The following is a 21,932-nucleotide window of genomic DNA, read 5'->3' as shown; positions in this document are numbered from 1 at the left end:
GGCAATGAGGGGACTTGCGAGGAGGTGAACGAGATGAGCGGTGAGAATGTGGGCGAGTGTGGGGGCGAGTGTGGGGGCGAGTTTGGGGGCGAGCGACGCTGGGCCATGTGGTGCTCACGTGGGGCTGTCACAGTTCCTCTCTGCAGACTCCACCCCGCCCCCGCACGAGCGCGTGCAGGGGGTCCAGGCCCCCCACGAGCCCCAACCCCCCGCGATCCTCTCCGGGGCGCCCAGTCGGTGGAGACGCACTCACCGTAATAGCACCACTACGCACACGCACGCACACGTACACACACGCACACACACACAACAACAACAACAACCGCCATTCGCCACTAAGTGGCGGTGACGTCACCACGACGCTTGTGCCAGGCCATGTGCACCCTGAGGCCACGTGAAGTGTCGAACGCCCGCTGGCAGGAGGTCACGGGGGCAGACCCAGGTGCCACGGGTCGACTGACCGAGATGACCGAGATGACTGGCTGATGCACCACCTGTGCCCCCTACTGTGCCAACTTGCTGTGCTTTAGCCACCCGGCGCTCCGCTCGTTGTTGTGAGCGTCGCTCCTCCGCCCTCCGTTGTTGTTGGAGGGCGACTGCCTCCAACTGCCCAGTAGCGTCCTTCACGAGCCTCCTCCACTGAGGCCGATATTGACACCGCTGGTACCAGTCATCAGCAAGTCCACTCAGCTCCACGTCCTCCTGTACCACATCACTCCATCTCTTCTCTAGCCCGTGCCGCGCCCGTTTAGCCCCCTCGATCCGGCAGAACAAAAGCTGCTTAGGCATGCGGGTGGCTGGGCATGCGGGGCTACATGACCCAGCCAACGCAGCCTTGCCTGCCGGAGGAGCTCACTGATGGGACTTTGCCCAGATCTTTCAAGGACTTGTGAGCTCCTCACACAATCCAGCCTGGTTAAACCCAGGATGGATCGTAGGCAGGCCAGCCTAAATGTTTCCAACCGGCGAAGATGCTCCACTAGGGGGGTCCACGTTTCGCAAGCGTAGAGAAGGGAGGGAATGACCGTGGCCGAAAAGACCTGAAGCTTCGTGCGGAGCGACAGACCAGGTAGCTTCCACACAGCGTTACGCAACCGATGAAAAGATATTGCCGCTCGACTGATTCGGAGTGAGACCTCTGCTGATAAACTGGAGCCGGTCATAAGCACTCTGCCCAGGTATGGGAAACTCTCCACTCTCTCCACAACTGCCCCATCACCAATTGGGAGTTGTGGGGGTGGAGTGTCCGATGGTACAAAATACCCAGGCAGGTGCTTAGTTTTGGTGGGGCTGATGGTAAGGCCCCACCTCTTAGTGGCACGCTCCAGTCTCAGCAGCAGCGTCTCCAACTCCTCTTCTGAATGAGCAGTTATTACCAAATCATCGGCATACATAACGTGGTTGACCAATAGGGAGCCATCCCTTGATCGCACGCCGGGCGTCGATCAGCCTCCCATTATATCTGTACCAAATAGAAATTCCCCCGGTACAGCTATTGAAGGCTTCACGAACTACGCAGTCGAAATAGATGTTAAATAATGTGGGAGCCAGAGGACATCCCTGTCGCACCCCAAGGTGTACAGGGAAAGGCTCTGACTCCCGGCCACGTAGTTTTACCCGGGCCCGCTCACCATCATGAAGGTCCTTAATGATCGTGAGCAGAGGGTCAGGGACTCCGAAAGCACGAAGAACAACCCAGAGCCCAGTCCCTACTGATGGTATCATAGGCCTTGACCAGGTCAATAAAGCAGAGATGTAGGTCTTTTTGGAATTCCCTACACCTCTGCTGTAGCAGACGGACAGAAAAATATGGCATCTGTGCAGGACCGCCCTTTCCTGAAACCGCATTGGGGCTCCGCAAGCCTCTCCTCAGCGTGCCTAGCAAGACGATGTTGAATAATCCTTGCCAGGACCTTACCCGGCACACTGAGGAGTGAGATGCCCCTGTAGTTGTTACAGTCAGTACGGGTCCCCCTTCTTAAAGAGAGGGACCACCAGGGCATCCTTCCAGTCCTGCGGAACCCGTCCAGTGGTCCAGACTGTTGTTATGATGTCATGTAGGGCAGTCTGTGCACAAACGCCACCCTCCCTCAGCATTTCGCTTGGGAGATCATCTCTGCCCGGTGCCTTCCCTGGTCTCAGACTCCGGATCGCCCTCAGTACTTCCTCAACAGCTGGCACCTCAGCCAGCCACTCACAGGGGGTGACCTCTTCCAATATTTGAGGCACCGCAGCCTCAGCAGGGTTATCCCCACTTTGTGCCATGATGTTTTCCTGGCTGAGAGATTTTCCCTCCCCCAGGACCTCACAGAAATGTTCAGCAAATCTGCAAACCTGTTCCTGGGGGTCGGAGATTGGATCACCGTTTTTTTCCTCTAATGATGGTAATAGGTATGGCGCTGCAGGTTACTTTTTTGATGGAGTTAAATAGTGATTTGTGATCGCGGGGCCACTGAGGCAGATTCCATCTCCTCAGCAACCCGCGACCACCACCCATCCTTACAGCGCCTTACGGCTCTCCGAACCTCCGAGCGAAGGCTGCGGTAAACCTCCTCATTCTCTGACGTTGGGATGCTGTAGGCGATGAGAGTGGGCCTGTCGCTTTTTCTCAATTAACCTGAACACCTCCTCCGTCAACCAGTGTTTCTGGGGAGGTCTGGACCGCGTACCCAAATCAGCCATTGCAGCTGCATGAGTCACAGTCTTAAACCTTGCCCATTTTACCCTCGACATCAGGTGGAGTGGGGGACGATGCCAACCCCAGCTGCAAGCAATGATGAAATTCTCGCTTGCAACTTTCATCAGCTAACTGAGACCAGGCCACTTTTGGTTGGAATGGGATCCTGGGTGTACACCCACCACCGGAGCGGAAGAATGGCAGGCGCATCTTACAGATGACTAGTCGATGGTCAGAGGTCAGATCAGCTCCACGGTAGGTCCTGGTGTCAAGGACATGGGCTCGCATCCGCTGGTCCGTCACTATGTAGTCCAGCAGATGGTTCTTGCTTGGACCCGGCATGTATCCATGATGTTGTGTGGATGCGCCGATGCCGGAAGAGCGTGTTGGTAATTACAAGCCCATGGGCCTGCACAAAAATCTAGCAGCCTCCTACCGTTATTATTGAGCTGATCTGGCCCATGCCTTCCAATCACTCTGGCAAAACAACCTCCTACCTCCTCGCGGTGCCGGACGGGCAACACTGTCGTGGGCAGTGCTGTGGGGGGAGGGCCAATGCCCATTGGCCTCTCCCCTCATGGCGTCTGTGACCACCACAGTGGCTAAACGGGGGCTCTGGACGGTGCGAGGGGCTGGTAACCCCTCCACCTTCAATTAACCACCACTAAACTACGAATTAAACATAAACCTGTAATTAATAAGCTTGTGCCGGAGGCCCCGGGGGTCAGGCTTTTATGACGTCTCCTGGCCAAACCCCATTTGGCGGAGCCAGGAGATTGAATTTTCACCCTCGGGGCTCCTCCAGAAACAACGAAAAACCATTGCGGATGGCCACGTGGAATGTTCGAACGCTCACTGCGGAGGAGAGGCTGCCACTCCTCTGTCGGGAACAGGACCGGTACCGCCTGGATTCTCTGTGGCATTCAGGAGGTCCGGTGGACCGGTTCTGGCTCCTGCCACCATGAGGGGTGGACAGTCCTCTACTCGGGGCAGGAGACTGCCAAACAACAGGGTGTGGCTCTTCTTCTGAACACACACACACACACGTACTCACACGCACGCACACGTACACACACGCACACGTACATACACGCACACGTACATACACACATACAAACACATCATACACACATACGTACACACACACACCACGTACACACACACGTACACACACACGTACACACACACACGTAAACACACACACACGTACACACACACCACACACGTACATACACACACATACACACACACACGTACACACAAGTACACACACACAGCTACACATGCACGTACACACACACACAAGTACGTACACACACGTACACAACAACAACCGCTATTCGCCACTAATGACATCGCCTCGGCGCTTGTGCCAGGCTAGGTGCACGTTGAGGCCACGTGAAGTGTCGAACGCCCGCCAGCAGGAGGTCATGGGGCAGACCCAGGTGCCACGGGTCGACTGACTGAGATGAGTGGCCGTACACACAAAGACAAAGATTCCCCGTATAGCCTTCAGACTGTTGGGGCAAGTGCTGTTAGCGGGCACCTATGAAGGCCAGAACGGTACACGAGGTGGTAGGTGACCAGAACCACGCCCGACCGCCTTTGTCTCCCCAGTGGCGATGTTTACCCTCCGCACCAGGTACTCATTTGAGGATGAGTCGACCTAGGGGAGGCCCAGGACCGGTTCAGATAATCGTCACCGGTGTTGGCCGTGAGCGGGAATCGAACCCGTGTCGCCGGGTGCAAAGCGCAGCGCGCTAACCACTAAACTCCCGCTCCCCACATACACACAAGTACATACGCACATGCACACATGCACATATAACAAAGACAGAGATCCCCAGGATAGCCTCAACAGGCCATTGGGTCAAGTGCTGCTAGCGAGCAGCAGCTGCGAGGGCCGGCAAGGCGACCGAGCGGGGGCCGTGACGCTGCATCACCTTGCCGTGGTCACAGCGAGTCCCGTCGGCCGCAGCGTCGAGCTTGGAGTGGCACGTGTCGCCTACGGTGCACCACAGCGTGTGGCACACGTTCTACGTACAGCAGAGAAAGGAGGGGGGGGGGGGGTTACATAGATGGGGGAGTGGAGCAGACAGAAGAGAGAGGGGTAGGAGAGAGGGAGGGAGGTGTTGCAAGAGAGACGTGAGAGGGAATGGGCGAGGAGAGAGAGAGAGGGGACAGAGAAAGATCGCTGGGGAGTGGAGAAGGGAGTGAAAGGGAGAGAAAGGGGAGAGTGGAATGGGAGAAAGATGGGAGAGGGAGATAGGTGAGGAGAGAGTTATGAGAGAGACTTGTTGACTTTTAAACAACTTTTATTGCCGCCAGCAGCAACAGCACTGGAGGCGATTTCGATTCGAAATGCACAAAGTCACCAGCAAACAAATGAAAACAAACGCTACAAATCTACGCGCTGTGGCGCTACAAGCACCGCGTACAACACGAAAGAAAAAGTCACGTGGCTGTGGTGGTCATCGCGCGCGTCACGGTGACGAGCGAGCGCTTCAGAAGGTGAACACGAGGGTGCCGTGCACGCTGGTGCAGAGAGAAAGAGAGTCGTGTTAACCCGAACCCCCTTGTCGGTTGGGGTCCCTGCGCTCTGTGCCGTCGATCGGGGCTCAAACAGCAGTCCTCAATTTAAGGCCAAGTCAACCTCGTGGAGGCCCAGGACCAATTCAGATGTTCGCGACTGTTATTTGTCATGAGCGGGAATCGAACTCGGGTCGCTTGGTTCGTAGCGCAGTGCACCAATAACGACACCACCGCTCCCCACAAAGACCAAGACCTTACAAGACTGTTGGGGCAAGTGCTGTTAGCGAGCACCTATTAAGGCTGACACGGCACACAAGGGGGTGGGTGGCCAGCACCACGCCCGACCTCCTTTGTCTCCCGAGTGGCGATATTTCCACACTGCACCAGGTACTCATTTGAGGCTGAGTCAACCTAGGGGAGACCCAGGACCGGTTCAGAGCAGGAATCGAACTCGGGTAAACCGGGTTCGTAGTGCGGCGCGCAAACCGCTACACCGCCGCTCCCACACACACAAATGCGCGTGCACGCACGTACGTACGTCCATGCCCCGGCAGTGTCGCGATGCCTCCCCGTACTGCAGCCGGCACTGGTGGGGGGCATCGTAGAGGGCTCCGGGGGGCGCCGTGGGGACGACGAGGGGCTCGGGCCGAGGGGAGGGGGGGTCGTCCAGGCAGAAGCCCCAGCCTCGGCTGCGGTGGGCGGTGGGGGGGGGGGGTGGAGCGAGGAGTGGTGGACAGCGGGGGTGACAAGAGAGAGAGATGAGGGATGAGAGACAGAATGGCCGTGTAGGTTTTCGTGGTTGTACCGCTGCTGCTGCTGAAGCTCAACCCACGTGCATTTGGGGTCGTGCCCGCGTTGTCCGACGTTTCGATTCCACGTGCTGGGCAATTCAGTCGGCCAATACAGTCACACATTTGTTTTTGTTGTTGGTCAACCCTGGGAGGAACCCAGAGAGCCCAGAGGCAAACCCCATGCAGAACAGGGGGGAGAGAGAGAGAGAGAAGAACATACTGTACACACTTGATTTGAAGCTTTCGTGACTGCAGGAATTACTCTTTGGTTCTTTCGGAAAAGTCTGTCTCTGTGTCTCCGTGTCTGTGTCTTGTCTCTCTCTCAAATTGAGTTAGACCTGATGACGATTGCTTGTGTTGCAATCGAAACGTCGTATTCTATTAATTAATATATTTTCTTTCCACGTGACTTTACCGAAACAACCAAAGAGTACACTATGAGACCTCCTTTACCAGTGGAAAAATATAGTAATAGGTTTTTACCCTTTCAACTGGTACAAAAACTGACACCTTTATACAAGGCATCATGTTTGCAATAACCACAACACAAGCAGTCAAAATGCAAACAAATAGAAACTCTGATGATGATAATGATATGCACTGTCCTTGAAGTTGATTGGTCCACACCTGAGACAGCTTTTCTTAGAGCCTAGTCTCCATTGGTGTTGGACCAGATGACGCCAAAAGGCGTACTAGGTACACCAGTTGAAAGGGTAAAAACCTATTACTATAACCAAAAGAGTAACATACAAACTCCTCGTCGCTTGCCCGAGGCCACGGTTCCGAACGCGCGCCGACGTTGCGCCAACGTCGGGGCCGTCAACCAACGTCGGGCCAACGTCACGCCGCGTGTTTACTGGCGGGGGGGTGGGCGGGGGGGCGGGGGGGTGGGGGGTTGCGAAGAGAGCCACGCACTCGAGGAAGCGCGTCACGTAGTCGCGGCTGCACGAGGACCAGGAGAGCGGCCGCGAGCTGTACGTGAGCTGCGGAGACATGATGGACGGGCGCTTGCCCCGCGCCTCGCACGCGTTGCCCTGCCCGTCGTGCTGGATGCCAAAGCTGGGAGGAGGATGACGGGGGATCAAGGGGGGGGGGGAAGGGGAGGGGGAGGGCAGAGTTAAACGCAGCGGCATCGACATCGCGAACTTCACACGACGCGTCACGATTCGCTTTGACGCTGGCCACAACGTAACAGGCTTCTGGCCTTCGCCTTGTGGCTTGAGACCTGGGACTCAAGTTTAAAGTTTCATTTTTTAGGTATAGCCCTGTGAGCCATTCGGCTCTTGAATCGGGTGCAACCGCAAACAAACTAAAACATGAACAAGAAAACATCTTAAAGTGACTATGTGCAAACAGAAAATCCAAGAAAAGACAGCTAAATATTGCAGAAAAAGCACCGTACACCAACACTGCGTGCAAAAATCCCAGTGGGATGCAAGTTAAACAACAACAACAAGACTCGTGGCTGCCAACCTTGAAACCGGCGCCTACAAGTGAGTGGGTCGGTGGGAGTGGTTGAGTGGGCAAGGGCGTGAGCGAGTGGACAGGTGAGTGTGTGGACCATTGAGCGAGTGAGCGAGCGGTTGAGCGAGCGAATCGACAACCGAGTTAGAGAGTGTGCGATTGAGTGGGCGAGTGGGTAGGAGCGGATGATTGATTTAGTGGGAAAGTGGTTGAGCGAGCGGGTCGGATGAGTGAGCCGTTGAATTGAATGTGTATTCGAGTGGATGAGTGAGTGAGTTAGAGTGTTGTGAATGATTGAGCGAGCGAGCGAGCGAGTCAGTGAAATTGTCAAAGGGGCCCTATTTCGTTCCTTGCGCCAGAGCCCAAAGGCCAACCCATGCTACGGCACTGCTGGGGGCCTTGCCTGTGTCCGAGCTCATGGGCCATGGTGAAGGCCAGCGGAAGGCCCGTGTCCTCGTTGATGTTGCAGCTGCGGTGTGGCTGGCACATGCCGGCCATGTGGGATAGCCCCAAAGTCTCGCACGGCCGGTTCATACCCGCACACAGGTCCTTCCTGCGGGCGTGGGAAACACACAAAGGTAAAGACAAAGATCCCCCGTAGAGCCTTCAACAGGCTGTAGGGGCAAGTGCTGTGAGTGAGCATCTATGAAGGCTGGAATGGCACACTAGGCGGTGGGTGGCCAGCACCACACCCGGGCCGGCCGGGTACTCATTTGAGGCTGAGTCGACCTAGGGCTCTATATTCTGGAAACACAAGCACACACAAAGACAATGACACACACACATGCACGCGCGGTCACCATGGAGATGGAGTGAGGAAATCGGTTCGTGTGCACGTGCTTTGGTGGATTGTTGCATAGCGGGGTCGCGAGAGGTGCTGCTGGTTTTGGGGAAGGTTTCATCCAGCAGTAGATGGAAGCCGCTCACCGTGGGCTCACAAACTCACCACATACCACACGCTCACCATTCACCCAACACATGCCACACGCTCACCATTCACCCACCACATGCCACACGCTCACCATTCACCCAACACATGTCACACGCTCACCATTCACCCACCACATGCCACACGCTCACCATTCACTCACCACATCATACATCATCCGGTACAACTCGAACAGTGCCATATGCTGCCTCCTGCGCGGCATTCCGAGAATGTTTGGCCTTCGGGCCTGGCTCGGCAACCGCGATTAAGGCGACCAGGGAACCGCGACTCACCTGGTGAGCAGCACGGCCGCGTCGTGGTGAGCGTGGTGGCCCTCCCCCTTGGGGTTCACGCTCTTCTGCCACTTGCAGAAGCTGTGCAGCGTGAGGTCCGCGTGGTGCACCACCTTCAGCTCTTCCTGCGAGCCGCGCGGTCGCCAGGCGTGACGCACGAGCGAACACACCGTCACGCACCCCACCGTCACACACCCACCATCGTGCATCCCACTGTCACGTGTCCCAACATCGTAAATCCCACCATTCCAGCGTCACACATCCCACCGACGTACAACCCACCGTCAGACAACCCACCAGCACACACCCCACCATCACGTGTCCCACCCTCACACACCCCACCCCCACACACCCTACACACCCCACCGTCACACATCCCACCGTCACACACCCCACCCCCACACACCCCACCCCCACACACCCCACCACCACACACCCCACACACCCCACCGTCACACATCCCACCGTCACACACCCCACCCCCACACACCCCACCCCCACACACCCCACCACCACACACCCCACACATCCCACCGTCACACATCCCACCCCCACACACCCCACCCCCACACACCCCACCCCCACACAGCCCACCCCCACACACCCCACACATCCCACCGTCACACATCCCACCCCCACACACCCCACCCCCACACACCCCACACATCCCACCGTCACACATCCCACCCCCACACACCCCACCCCCACACACCCCACCCCCACACACCCCACCCCCACACACCCCACCCCCACACACCCCACCGTCACACATCCCACCGTCACACACCCAACCCCCACACACCCCACACATCCCACCCCCACACACCCCACCCCCACACACCCCACCCCCACACACCCCACCCCCACACACCCCACCACCACACACCCCACACATTCCACCATCACACATCCCACCGTCACACATCCCACCCCCACACACCCCACCCCCACACACCCCACCCCCACACACCCCACCCCCACACACCCCACCCCCACACACCCCACCGTCACACACCCCACCCCCACACACCCCACCCCCACACACCCCACCCCCACACACCCCACCCCCACACACCCCACCGTCACACATCCCACCGTCACACACCCCACCCCCACACACCCCACCCCCACACACCCCACCCCCACACACCCCACCCCCACACACCCCACCACCACACACCCCACCACCACACACCCCACACACCCCACTGTCACACACCCCACCCCCACACACCCCACCCCCACACACCCCACCCCCACACACCCCACCCCCACACACCCCACCCCCACACACCCCACACACCCCACCACCACACACCCCACACACCCCACCGTCACACACCCCACCCCCACACACCCCACCCCCACACACCCCACCCCCACACACCCCACCCCCACACACCCCACCCCCACACACCCCACCCCCACACACCCCACCACCACACACCCCACCCCCACACACCCCACCACCACACACCCCACACATCCCACCATCACACACCCCACCGTCACACACCCCACCCCCACACACTCCACCCCCCACACACCCCACCCCCACACACCCCACCACCACACACCCCACACATCCCACCATCACACACCCCACCGTCACACACCCCACCCCCACACACCCCACCCCCACACACCCCACCCCCACACACCCCACCCCCACACACCCCACCACCACGCACCCCACCCCCACACACCCCACCCCCACACACCCCACCCCCACACACCCCACCACCACACACCCCACACATCCCACCGTCACACACCCCACCGTCACACACCCCACCCCCATACACCCCACCCCCACACACCCCACCCCCACACACCCCACCCCCACACACCCCACCCCCACACACCCCACCCCCACACACCCCACCACCACACACCCCACACATCCCACCGTCACACACCCCACCGTCACACACCCCACCCCCACACACCCCACCCCCACACACCCCACCCCCACACACCCCACACACCCCACCACCACACACCCCACCCCCACACACCCCACCCCCACACACCCCACACCCACACACCCCACCCCCACACACCCCACACATCCCACCGTCACACACCCCACCCCCACACACCCCACCCCCACACACCCCACCCCCACACACCCCACCCCCAAACACCCCACCACCACACACCCCACCCCCACACACCCCACCCCCACACACCCCACCCCCACACACCCCACCCCCACACACCCCACCACCACACACCCCACCCCCACACACCCCACCCCCACACACCCCACACCCACACACCCCACCCCCACACACCCCACACATCCCACCGTCACACACCCCACCCCCACACACCCCACCCCCACACACCCCACCCCCACACACCCCACCCCCACACACCCCACCACCACACACCCCACCCCCACACACCCCACCCCCACACACCCCACCACCACACACCCCACACATCCCACCGTCACACACCCCACCGTCACACACCCCACCCCCACACACCCCACCCCCACACACCCCACCCCCACACCCCCACACACCCCACCCCCACACACCCCACCCCCACACACCCCACCCCCACACACCCCACCACCATACACCCCACCCCCACACACCCCACCCCCACACACCCCACCCCCACACACCCCACCCCCACACACCCCACACATCCCACCGTCACACATCCCACCGTCAACATCGCTGACGATTTTCTGAACCGGTCCTGGGCCTCTCCTAGGTCGACTCAGCCTCAAATGAGTACCTGGTGCAGTGTGTAAACATCGCCACTGTGGAGACAAAGGCTGCCTATGCGTGACACGCGACTCATCCCCAGTGCAACTCGTCGGTTTTTGTTTTTGGCCGATCGTGCAGGGCTCACCTCTTCGCCCGTCAGCAGCACCATCCTCACGAGGACGACGTTGATGGGGTTGCCGATGCTCGCGTCCCGGAACAAGCCGGCCACCTGCAGCAAACGGGGTGGTGGGAATGGGGGTGCAAGACTCTCCCAGTGAGCAGTGCACCACCCTGTGTCAAATAGAACGGCCGCGGAAGACGACTTCACGGCGCAACGTCGGAAGCCGCTCCGGCGGGGACTCCTTACCCACCCAGCTGTGTCGCGTTCGTCGCGTCGATTCGCTCATTCGGGACTGCACGTTACATTTCATCGTCCGTCCCTTCTGTGTGAGATAGAGCGTTGCCCCTCCCCCCGCCCTCCCCTCCTCGCACGGGCGGTGCTGTTTCCCGTGCCCTCCCAAGTTGTAAACAACCCGTAGGATGAGGAGGCCCCAGCGCGCGGACGCAACCGGTGAGGTGCCGTTCGCGCAAAGTGACGCCGCTCTGCATGGACAACGCATCGTTATCGCGAGCGGCCAGGAGCCACGGGGGAGTGGCTGCACGTGCCATGTTGACGACGGTGAGGACGTAGGCCTCGATGTTCTCCTCGCCGTGATGTTCCACCATCTTGGCGTCGGCGACCACCATCGTCTCCACCCAGCGCTCCTTGCTGACGGAGCGCGGCCCCACGCGGCGTCTCAGGCCACCAGCGGCATCAGCGCGGAGCAGGGAGCGCTGCCGCCACCCCTGCTGCCAGCGCTCGCGTCTCCTCTCCGTGCGCGAGGTGGCCTGCGGCGAGTCTGCAACGGAGGCCGCGGGGAGCGGGGATCAACGACAGCGATGACAGCACAGCCGGGAGCGTCAAATCAACTGCTCGGTGCGTCCGTGGTCCAAGAGAGACGAGGAGAGGGAGGAGGGAGAGGCTGCGTCAGGGACTCGACGCTGCTGCTGCTGCACGGAGCGGCGTCTGTTCTCGCAGCGGGCGCGGCGAGGGGGAGGGGCTCAAAGTGGGGGTGGCCACTCACAGAGGTCACGTGATTCACGGGATGCCCGAGCTGATTGAAATATGGAGAGAGGTGTGACGCGTGTGTGTCGTGGAGGAGAAAATGTTTGAACTTGATGAGCCAGGAAAAGATCTTTGTGCAGAAAGCGGGCGGATGAAGCGAGGGCGAGTTATTAAAATCGATCCGCCGCCTTCAGTGGGGAGGTGATCCACCCTGACCAACCCACGCCGGCCAGCGTGGGGAAGTGTGGCCAAACAAACACGCCCCCACGGCTGACACGGTACATCGGGAGGCCTTCATCCAGCAGCGGATTGACTTCGGGGCTCCAAACGATTAATACATTAAAATAGTTATTATTTTCCGAAATTGGCCCCCCAACAGCGTACGCAGGCTACGCGCGATCGGCTGTGTTCTTGTTTCGCAACGCGTGCGTCCTTGCGTGCGTGCGCGACGGGGGGGGGGGGGGCAGGGCAGTGGTCAGTGCACCGCGCTGCTCCTGCGACCGCGGCGACCCGAGTTCGATATCCGCTCGCGGCCAGTAACGGTCGCAATCTTGCTTCTGGGTCGACCCCAGCCTTGAAATGAATCAACGAGCACGCACCGCGGGGAGACAAAGGCGGCCGGGCGCGGTGAGGGCCACACCAACGGCCCCTTCGTGCGCCGTGCCGGCCTTCTGTGTAGCTTCTCGTGAGCGGCACCCCGCACGGCCTGTGCGACGGCTACAATTTGGGGGAAACTTTTGTCTGCGCGCGACTGCCGTTTTGGTCGCTCGCGAAAGCGTTCCCACTTTGTGTTCGAGGATGTGGAGGTCTCACCGCTCGCTCCAAAAGCGTCGCAACGAACGCGCGTCTTCGGCGGTGTTATTATCTGAAGCGCGCGCCCACCCACGGGTGTTTATAGACCCAGCCAGAGTGGTCATATTTCACAGAGTTACCCTCAGGAGTCGGTGTCTGCATTTTGTGTGTGTACGAGGTCGTTAACTGCACTTGCCCCAAGAGCCTAAAAAAGGCTATTGGGTAAAAGTAATAGGTTTTTACCCTTTCAACTGGTACAAAAACTCACGAGTGCCGGCACGGCGCACGATCATTATCAGAATTGTTTCTTTTTGTTTGAATTTTGACTGCTTGTGTTGTGGTTATTGCAAACATGATGCCTTGTATAAAGGTGTCAGTTTTTGTACCAGTTGAAAGGGTAAAAACCTATTACTATATTTTGCCACTGGTAAAGGAGATGTCTCATAGAGTAAGGCTATTGGGGTGGCATTTTGATATTTGTGTGTGGTTTCGGGGAGTGGTGGTGCAGCGGTTAGCGTGCTGCGCTACTAACCCGGAGACCCGAGTTGGATTCCCGCTCATGGCCAACATCAGTGACGATTATTTGAACTGGTCATGGGCCTCCGCTATGTCGACTCAGCCTCAAATTAGTACCTGTGCGATGTGTAAACATCGCCACTGGGGAGACAAAGGCGGCCGGGAGTGGTTTCTTGCCACAACAACCCCCCCTCGTGTGGCGCTGTAACGGCCTTCAATCGGGTCACTCGCTAACTCTATTGGGATGTTTTTTGCCTCTGCGAGGAGCGGCGGTGCAGCGGTGATGTCCGCTTGTGGAGTGACGAGTCTGCGGTGGCGAACGTGGAGGGTTGGTGCTTCTCATTGCTCTGCAGGCTCCATCGATTATAGACTGTTGGGGCGAGTGCCTGCATCGATTATAGACTGTTGGGGCGAGTGCCTGTATCGATTATAGACTGTTGGGGCGAGTGCCTGCATCGATTATAGACTGTTGGGGCGAGTGCCTGTATCGATTATAGACTGTTGGGCGAGTGCCTGCATCGATTATAGACTGTTGGGGCGAGTGCCTGTATCGATTATTGACTGTTGGGGCGGGTGCCCAGCATCGATTATAGACTGTTGGGGCTAGTATCTCCATCGATTATAGACTGTTGGGGCGGGTGCCCGGCATCGATTATAGACTGTTGGGGCGAGTGCCTGTATCGATTATAGACTGTTGGGGCGGGTGCCCTGCATCGATTATAGACTGTTGGGGCGAGTGCTGTTAGCGAGCGCCTATTGATACGAGTTGAGGCCTGGTGTGTGGCACGGTAGGGGGTGGCACACAGGCTACTTTATTTATGGCTGAGTCGACCTTGGAGACTGACGGTGATGTCACTCACCCACCGATGCTAGCTGTGGCTTGGGAATCGAAGTGGCCTGATTCGTAAGGCAATGCGCTAACCGATGCACCACCGCACCCCAAAGACAAAGATCCCCCGTGTAGCCCTAACAGGCTGTTGGGGCAAGTGCTGTTAGCGTGCACCTATGAAGGCCAGAACGGCACACGAGGGGGTGGGTGGCCAGCACCACGCCCGGCCGCCTTTGTCTCCCCAGTGGCGATGTTTTCACACACCGCAATGGCTAACTCATTTGAGGCCGAGTCGACCTAGGCGAGACCCAGGACCGGGTTCAGATAATCGTCACCGGTGGTGTTGTCACCGTGAGCGGGAATCGAACCCGGGTCGCCGGGGTTCGTAGCGGCGGCGCGCTAACCGCTGCACCACCGCTCCCCAACTCAAATCCGTCGGTGAGCGCCTATTAACTCAGGCATTTCTGCGGGGTTTAAACACACACACACGCGCACCACTACTCGGGTCTCCTTGTTGGTTTATATCGCCATGGCAACGACCTCTCTGCCCTCCCCCCACACTGAGCCACATGTGCAAAGACAAAGATGCCCCCGTGTAGCCTTGACAGACTGTTGGGGCAAGTGCTGTTGGCGAGCACCTATTAAGGCCGGCGCAAGGTGCGGTGGGCGTGGCGGAGGAAACCACACCACCCTTTTTCTTCTTGGTTCTTTCGGTAAAGTCACGTAGAAGGGAAATAATAAAAAAATAAAATTAAACATAATAAAATAATATAATGTTTTCTTTTTTTTCTTTTATTATTTCCCTTCTACGTGACTTTACCGAAAGAACCAAGAAGATGAATCCCTGCAGTCACGAAAGCTTTAAATCGAAAATCACACCACCCTGTGTTTTCCACTCAATGCCGATGTTTACTACGCGCCGCGCCCCGCGTACTCGTTTAAGGCCGAGTAGACCTAGGGGAGGTCCACGACCTGTTCAGATACTCGCCAGCGACGTTGGCCGTGGGCGGACAATCGAACTCGGGTCGCCGGGTTCTGTGCAAGAAAACAAAGAGAGCTCTACGGCTTATCGGATTCCTCGAGCCCAAATAAATATCCTCATTCTGGAGAGCGGTGCGCTGAACCACCACTGCGCCCCCCTCCTCCTCCGCGTAAGGGGCCGTCCATAAATGACGTCACGCGATTTTGGACGATTTTTTACCCCCCCTACCCCTTCATCAGACGGCGTCACAAAAAGTCAGACCCCCCCCCTCAAATATGACGTCACAAAGCTTTGCCCCCACCCCCCCCCCCCAAAATAAAACAAGCTTCAAATCGCTTTAAACTATTGTCATTGTAGTGCGTATTTAATGTGCCGCTGCACTCTGATGTTGTAGGAGAAAACATGTATTTTAAAATGTAATTTAATTAAGTAGAACGTGTTGTCTATATTTATTGAAAGTTGCCCATTTTGATGTGACGCCACATTTCTCAAACACGCCCCTCCCTCGTCACACATCGTCACAAATGTCTGACTCCCACCCCCCCCTAAGTGCGTGACGTCATTTATGGACTGCCCCTAAAGCAGCCGCTTTAATTGGCACTGACATCATCCCTGCTGCTAATCCTCACGCTGCTCTGGGCTCGACGTTGAGTGGGGGTCACGTCTACACAAGCACTCACTCGATCACGAGCTCGCAAGGTTCTAAACATCCTCCTTGCTGGGGTTAGACTCGGCCCATCAGCCCTACTGGGGGGGTATAAAAGCGAGTACCCGCTTGTGCGGGGAGTCGACAGCGGCTCGCGCTGTGGATTGACTCGTCCCTGGGCGAGGAACGTGGAATTTCCACCACGGGGGATCCGGGAGTAACAAGGAGATGAGTTCGCACTCAAACTTATACGCCCACGCGCGCTCACTCACACGTGCACACTCACTCACACGTGCACACTCACTCACACGTGCACACTCACTCCCGCACGCTGCACACTCACTCCCGCACGCTCGCACTAACCATGAACTCCGCATGCCGGCGGGACCGTGCCATTCCTCCCCGAGTTTGGGGGGCTCCCGTGCCCCCCACCGCGCTTGTAAATGACGTGCGCCCCGGGGTGCGGGGGCCCCGCTCCCCCATCGCCGGGGGTCTCCCTCCCCTCCCCGTGGCTCCTCCGCGCCCGCCTCACCGGCTCTATGAAGTAGTCGCCCGCAGGCAGCCTCAGGAGACCTGTCTGGGAGAGAGGAGAGAGAGAGAGAGTGGGGAGTGGGGGAGCGGGCGGTGGGTTGGGATTGGTGGATCGCAAAGAGAAGGAGCGTAGGTGGTGGTGGTGGTGCTTGGGGGCGGGGTGCTCCAAGGGGCAGGGCCCCCTTCCCTCCTGAAGGGCTCAGCTACCCCCCCCACCCAACCAAGTCAAGTTACATTTTTTGAAATTTTAACACCAGTCGCGCTTTTGCCTGCAAAGTTCACCGGATCGAAACGTGCAAAGCGTCCGCCGCGTGTATAGCCTGTGTTGGGAGTCCTCCACCGCCCGACACGACGGATGAACACACGCGTAGCGCGATTAACAAGCGCTCCGATGTGTGCCTCGCTTCAGCGGCGCCGTCTCTGGTGGTCACAGCCCAGCACCGTCAGGCGCTTCGCCAGAGATCGGGCTCCGTCCGGCAGAAGTGTCGGCACAACATTCTCAAACGGAGCTCTTGGCGGTGCACCGGTGCAGTGTGACACACCAGTCCCCATAAGACAGTCCCACATCTAAATGCATCATGTCATCTTATCTAGGATTGTATAGAGCGCTTTTTATCAAAGCACTTTACAAGAATTATAAATCGTACATTAGTACGAGATTTGAAGTTTTCGTGACTGCAAGGATCCGTACTCTCTGGTTCTTTCGGTAAAGGCACGTAGGTGAAAAAAAAATATGAAAATAAGAATTTAGTTATTTTCATTTTATTATTTTTATTATTATTTTTCTTTTTCATCTACATGACTTTACCTGAAAGAACCAACGCGTATGTACATTAGTAGTGTTGGCTGATGGGGAAAAGGGATGGGGGTTTGAGTGTTGGGGCGGGGAAGGGATGGCAAGGGAGGGTGATGGTAGGGAAAGAGAGAGGGGGTGAAGTTAGGAAGATGAAGGGTGGTAAGGAAGGGTGATGGTAGGGAGAGAGAGTGCTGGCGAGGTTAGCAAGGGGGAGGTTAAATTTCGATTTAAAGCTTTCGTGACTGCAGGGATTCATCCTCTTGGTTCTTTCGGTAAAGTCACGTAGAATAGAAATAATAAAATAATAAAACTAAAACATCATAAAATAATTCTCACGACGTTTCGGCCACAGCGCAAGCAGCCGTCCATTGAAGAACAGGTCTGTCGAGAAGACAGTCATTCAGACTCTGTCTTCTCGACAGACCTGTTCTTCAGCCGTCCTCAGGTCTGTCGAGAAGACTCTGTCTTGTCGACAGACCTGTTCTTCACCTGAGGACGGCTGCTTGCGTTGTGGCCGAAACGTCGTGAGAATTATTTTATTATGTTTTATTTTTATTATTTTATTATTTCCATTCTACGTGACTTTACCGAAAGAACCAAGAAGGGGGAGGTTGGTTAAGGTTTAAAGGATGCGGGACAGTAAGTGGTAGAGGGATACGCTATTGACAAAAAGATGAGTCCTAAGGGAGTCACGTAAAACTGATCAGTGAAGTTGCCTGTTTCAACTGACATTCGCCTTCCGACTGCTTCGAAATCACGAGAACCCACTTTGACGCAACCGCCAACCCGTAAGATTTGCTGACCGCGCACCGGTGGACCGCCAACACGTTCAAATGTTGCATGCGGATCGCTCTGATGCACGTTGCGGTGGTGCTGCCGAATCGGAAGCAGAACGGGACGTTTGTTCACAGCGCAGCATTTTACTCGAGCGGCTATGGGGCCGTCCATAAATGACGTCACGCGATTTTGGACGATTTTTGACCCCCCCCCCCCAACCTCGTCACACGGCGTCACAAAAAGTCAGACCACCCCCCCCACAAATATGACGTCACAAAGCTCTGCCCTCCCCCCCACCCCTAAAACCATATTTCTATTTTGAAAATAAAACATGCTTCAAATCGCTTTAAACTGTTGTCATTGTAGTGCGCATTTAATGTGGCGCTGCACTCTGATGTTGTAGGAGTGTTGTTATAACAATTCTATATCTATTTAAAGTTGCGCATTTTGATGTGACGTCACATTTCTCAACCCCCCCCCCCTCGTCACACATCGTCACAAATGTCTGACCCCCCCCCCCACCCCCTAGGTGCGTGACGTCATTTATGGACGGCCCCTATCCGACCAGAATCTCCAGCGCGGTTCGCCAGCTGCTGCTGATGCTGCTGCCCGGCCAGGCCGCTCCCCGACGGAGCGCGGCTCCTCAAAGAGACCCGTTGCTAGGAGTTCCTGAGCCGCAGCGGTGGAAATTCCCCATTCCCATGGCGGGGCCCAGTCTATCCGCTGGACGAGCACTGTGCTCTGCGTGCGGATGGTTTCCCAGAACACGCGTTATCAGGGAAGGGAGACAGATAGCCGTTCTCGGAATGAACGGAGAATGTGCGTGATGTGCATGTGTGTGCGTAGTGGGCAGCTGTCTCTCGGCTGTGCCACCGGTGTGTCTGTCTGTCTGTGTGTGATTGTTCGCCTGTGAGTCTGTTACATCTGTCAGTGTTTCTGTCTTCACGCACATGTGTGCGTGCGTGTGTGTCTATAGGTTGTGTCTGTAGTGTGGAGGTTAGCGCGCTGCGCTGCGAACCTGGCGGCCCAAGTTCGATTCCCGCTCACGGCCAACACCAGTGACGATTATCTAAACCGGTCCTGGGCCTCCTCTAGGTCGACTCAGTCTCAAATGAGTACCTGGTGTGGCGTGTATGCATCGCCACTGGGGAGACAAAGGCGGCCGGGCGTGGTTCTGGTCACCCACCCCCTCGTGTGCCACGCCGGCCTTCATAGGTGCTAGCTAACAGCACTTTCCCCAACAGTCTGTTAAGGCTACACGGGGGATCTTTGTCTGTATCTGTCTGCCAGTGTGCCCGTCTGTGTGCGTGTCTTTCTTTGCATCTGCCTGTGTGTGTGTTCCATCCCTCTACCTGTGCACCTCTCTGTGTCGTGTGATGCTGAATTTCTATTTGTCCACCTCTACCCGTCCGTGCGGCTGTCCGTCCTGCCGTGTCCACGCGTCTCACCAGCCCGCCGCCGCACGAGCTCACGGCAGCCGACCCAGTGCGTCTCTTCCCCTCTGAGATCCAGCCCAGGTAGTGGCATCCTCCTCCTCCTGTCTCCACCGTCCCAGCCGTGTCCTCCGCGTCTGCCGTGTCCCTCTCCGTGTCCCCCTCCGTGTCTCCGCGTCCACCGTCGCTCCCTCGCGGTGATCCCGGGAGGCCGGGGGTAGATCTCCCTCCTCCGCTCCGAATCTCCAGCACGAATCTACACGAGCGCACAGCCCACCATCCATTCCTTCATTCATTCGCGTAAAAACATCCGGGATGCATTTTCGTTCATTTGCTTTGGTGATGCTCTGCCCTGGATGTCAAATGATTAACTCATACACCCACCCAAACAGATTACATATGTATTAAACCATTTAATCATTAATCCCGTCATTCTGTTACCAATACATTCACCGATTTTGTTTGTTTCCTGCCACAGAATAATGCTTTAAGCGCAGTTGACTTCCAATCCAGTGGTCGCCAGTACCACATCGCGATGCGGCATTTCAAACCGAGGGCCAGTTAAATGCCCTCCCACTACCAACCACCACCTCACCCCCCCCCCCCCCCAGGGGACGTGCAATCCAGAGATCGCCGCCTCGATTCGACCTCCGGGCGTGGCGGCTGAGACAACGGGGCAAGTTTCCACCGAGCAGCGTAAATGGGCGGCACCAGAGTCGACCGGCAGTCCACGTGCGGTGGGGCAACACCAGCGGTGATCAACGTAGAAAAATAGACCAAATATCCTCCTCCAGAGGGCTTCTCTAGAGCTCCCCCTGGTGTAAGGCCCCTTCCGCCAGCAGGTGGCGTGAGCCGGCACTTGCAGGGCTGCGCCTTCACCTTCGTGGCAGAGGTCGCAACCGGGTACCCGATACCCGTACCCTACCCGATACCCGGCTACCGGGTACCCGTTTGCGACCCTGGTGCGGCCGGGTACGGGTACGGGTAGGCCGTGAGTCACTGGTGAGTAACCGTTTGTCACTCATTTCCCAACGTCTTGTCTCTTCTCACAATTCAAAGTTCCTAGAATCAACCCACCCGCGCCTGCAACATGGCTTCATCCCAGAGGTCGCAATCAGGTACCCGATACCCGTACCCTACCCGTACCCGGCCGGGTACGGGTAGGGTACGGGTACGGCCGGGTACGGGTACCCGTTTGCGACCCTGGTGCGGCCGGGTACGGGTACGGGTAAGGAATCAAAACCCGTTTGCGACCTCTGCTTCGTGGCCAGTTCGTTGCTTGCAGTGTGCACAACTCGCCGATTCGTTCACATCCAATCAGTCATCGTCCACCACCACCCTCCCATGCCCCCCCCCCCCCCCACGGCTGTCAGGAGTTACCCCGGCGCGAGCAGGGCCTGGTTGGGCCTCAGGTCGAGACGAACGCGCTTCCCGTGGTGGCTGACCAGGTAGCGCAGTGGGGGGCCCCGCGGCCCCGCGTCCCTCCGGGCCCGTGACGTCAGTCTCAGGGGGATCGTCACCTGGAAGTTCGGGTCCTGGCGGCGGACATAGCGACCTGGGGAGGGACAGCGAGACACGGAGACGGCGCCAGGCACCACGGGACGAGGAGACACGGAGGCGATGCGTTTTTGAGCATCTTACAGAGAAACCTGCTTTAGCACTAAATCGACAGGGCCAAGCAGGAGCGAGCCCGCTTCGTACCTGGCCGGGAGGGAGATTGTCCGGCGCTTGGAGGCGTAGGCCACGTGGTGGCGTTCCAACAACGTGTTCCCGGAATCGGGTGAATCCATCTGTGCGGAGCTTCGAGTGCTACCCTCTCAAGGGGGATGGGGGGGGGGTCTCCTTCCTAGCCCTCCCGTTCCTCCTCCTCGCGCGTGAAGCTCAACTCGCATCAGCAGTGGAGTTGGCCAAACTATCCCAAAGTGGCAGCAGCACCATCGGCGGAATTTTGCCTTCTATATTTGTGTTGGGGGGGGGGGGGCACGGAGGTGGGGAGGGGGGCAATGCACCCCCCCCCAACCCCCGTGCCCCCCCCCCCTCCGAAAACTCCGCCCGTGATCAGCACCCTCCCGAAGAGACATCAGGACGAGGGCGATTCTCAGAAAACGTCTCAC

General features: G+C 57.7%; 1 pseudogene across 1 annotated transcript in view; it reads right to left on the bottom strand.

Annotated features, from left to right (window-relative positions):
• The window catches only part of LOC144734810 (uncharacterized), a 51,892-nt pseudogene extending 29,993 nt beyond the window's left edge, over positions 1-21,899 (bottom strand). The window contains exons 1-12 of the transcript XR_013588546.1: positions 21,884-21,899; positions 21,199-21,373; positions 19,834-20,074; positions 16,714-16,858; positions 12,078-12,310; positions 11,557-11,640; positions 8,686-8,810; positions 7,868-8,017; positions 6,916-7,059; positions 5,748-5,898; positions 4,621-4,713; positions 119-266 (exon numbers count right to left, since the gene is read on the bottom strand). The product of XR_013588546.1 is annotated as an uncharacterized LOC144734810 (transcript). The remainder of the gene's footprint in view (positions 1-118; positions 267-4,620; positions 4,714-5,747; positions 5,899-6,915; positions 7,060-7,867; positions 8,018-8,685; positions 8,811-11,556; positions 11,641-12,077; positions 12,311-16,713; positions 16,859-19,833; positions 20,075-21,198; positions 21,374-21,883) is intronic.
• Positions 21,900-21,932: the final 33 nt, after the last annotated feature.

This window comes from Lampetra planeri, chromosome 53 (genome assembly GCF_965212315.1).
Source record: "Lampetra planeri chromosome 53, kcLamPlan1.2.h2, whole genome shotgun sequence".
NCBI classification, from domain to species: Eukaryota; Metazoa; Chordata; class Hyperoartia; order Petromyzontiformes; family Petromyzontidae; genus Lampetra; species Lampetra planeri.
Note: the sequence above shows the minus strand (reverse complement) of the source record. Positions and strands in the feature narration are given on the sequence as shown.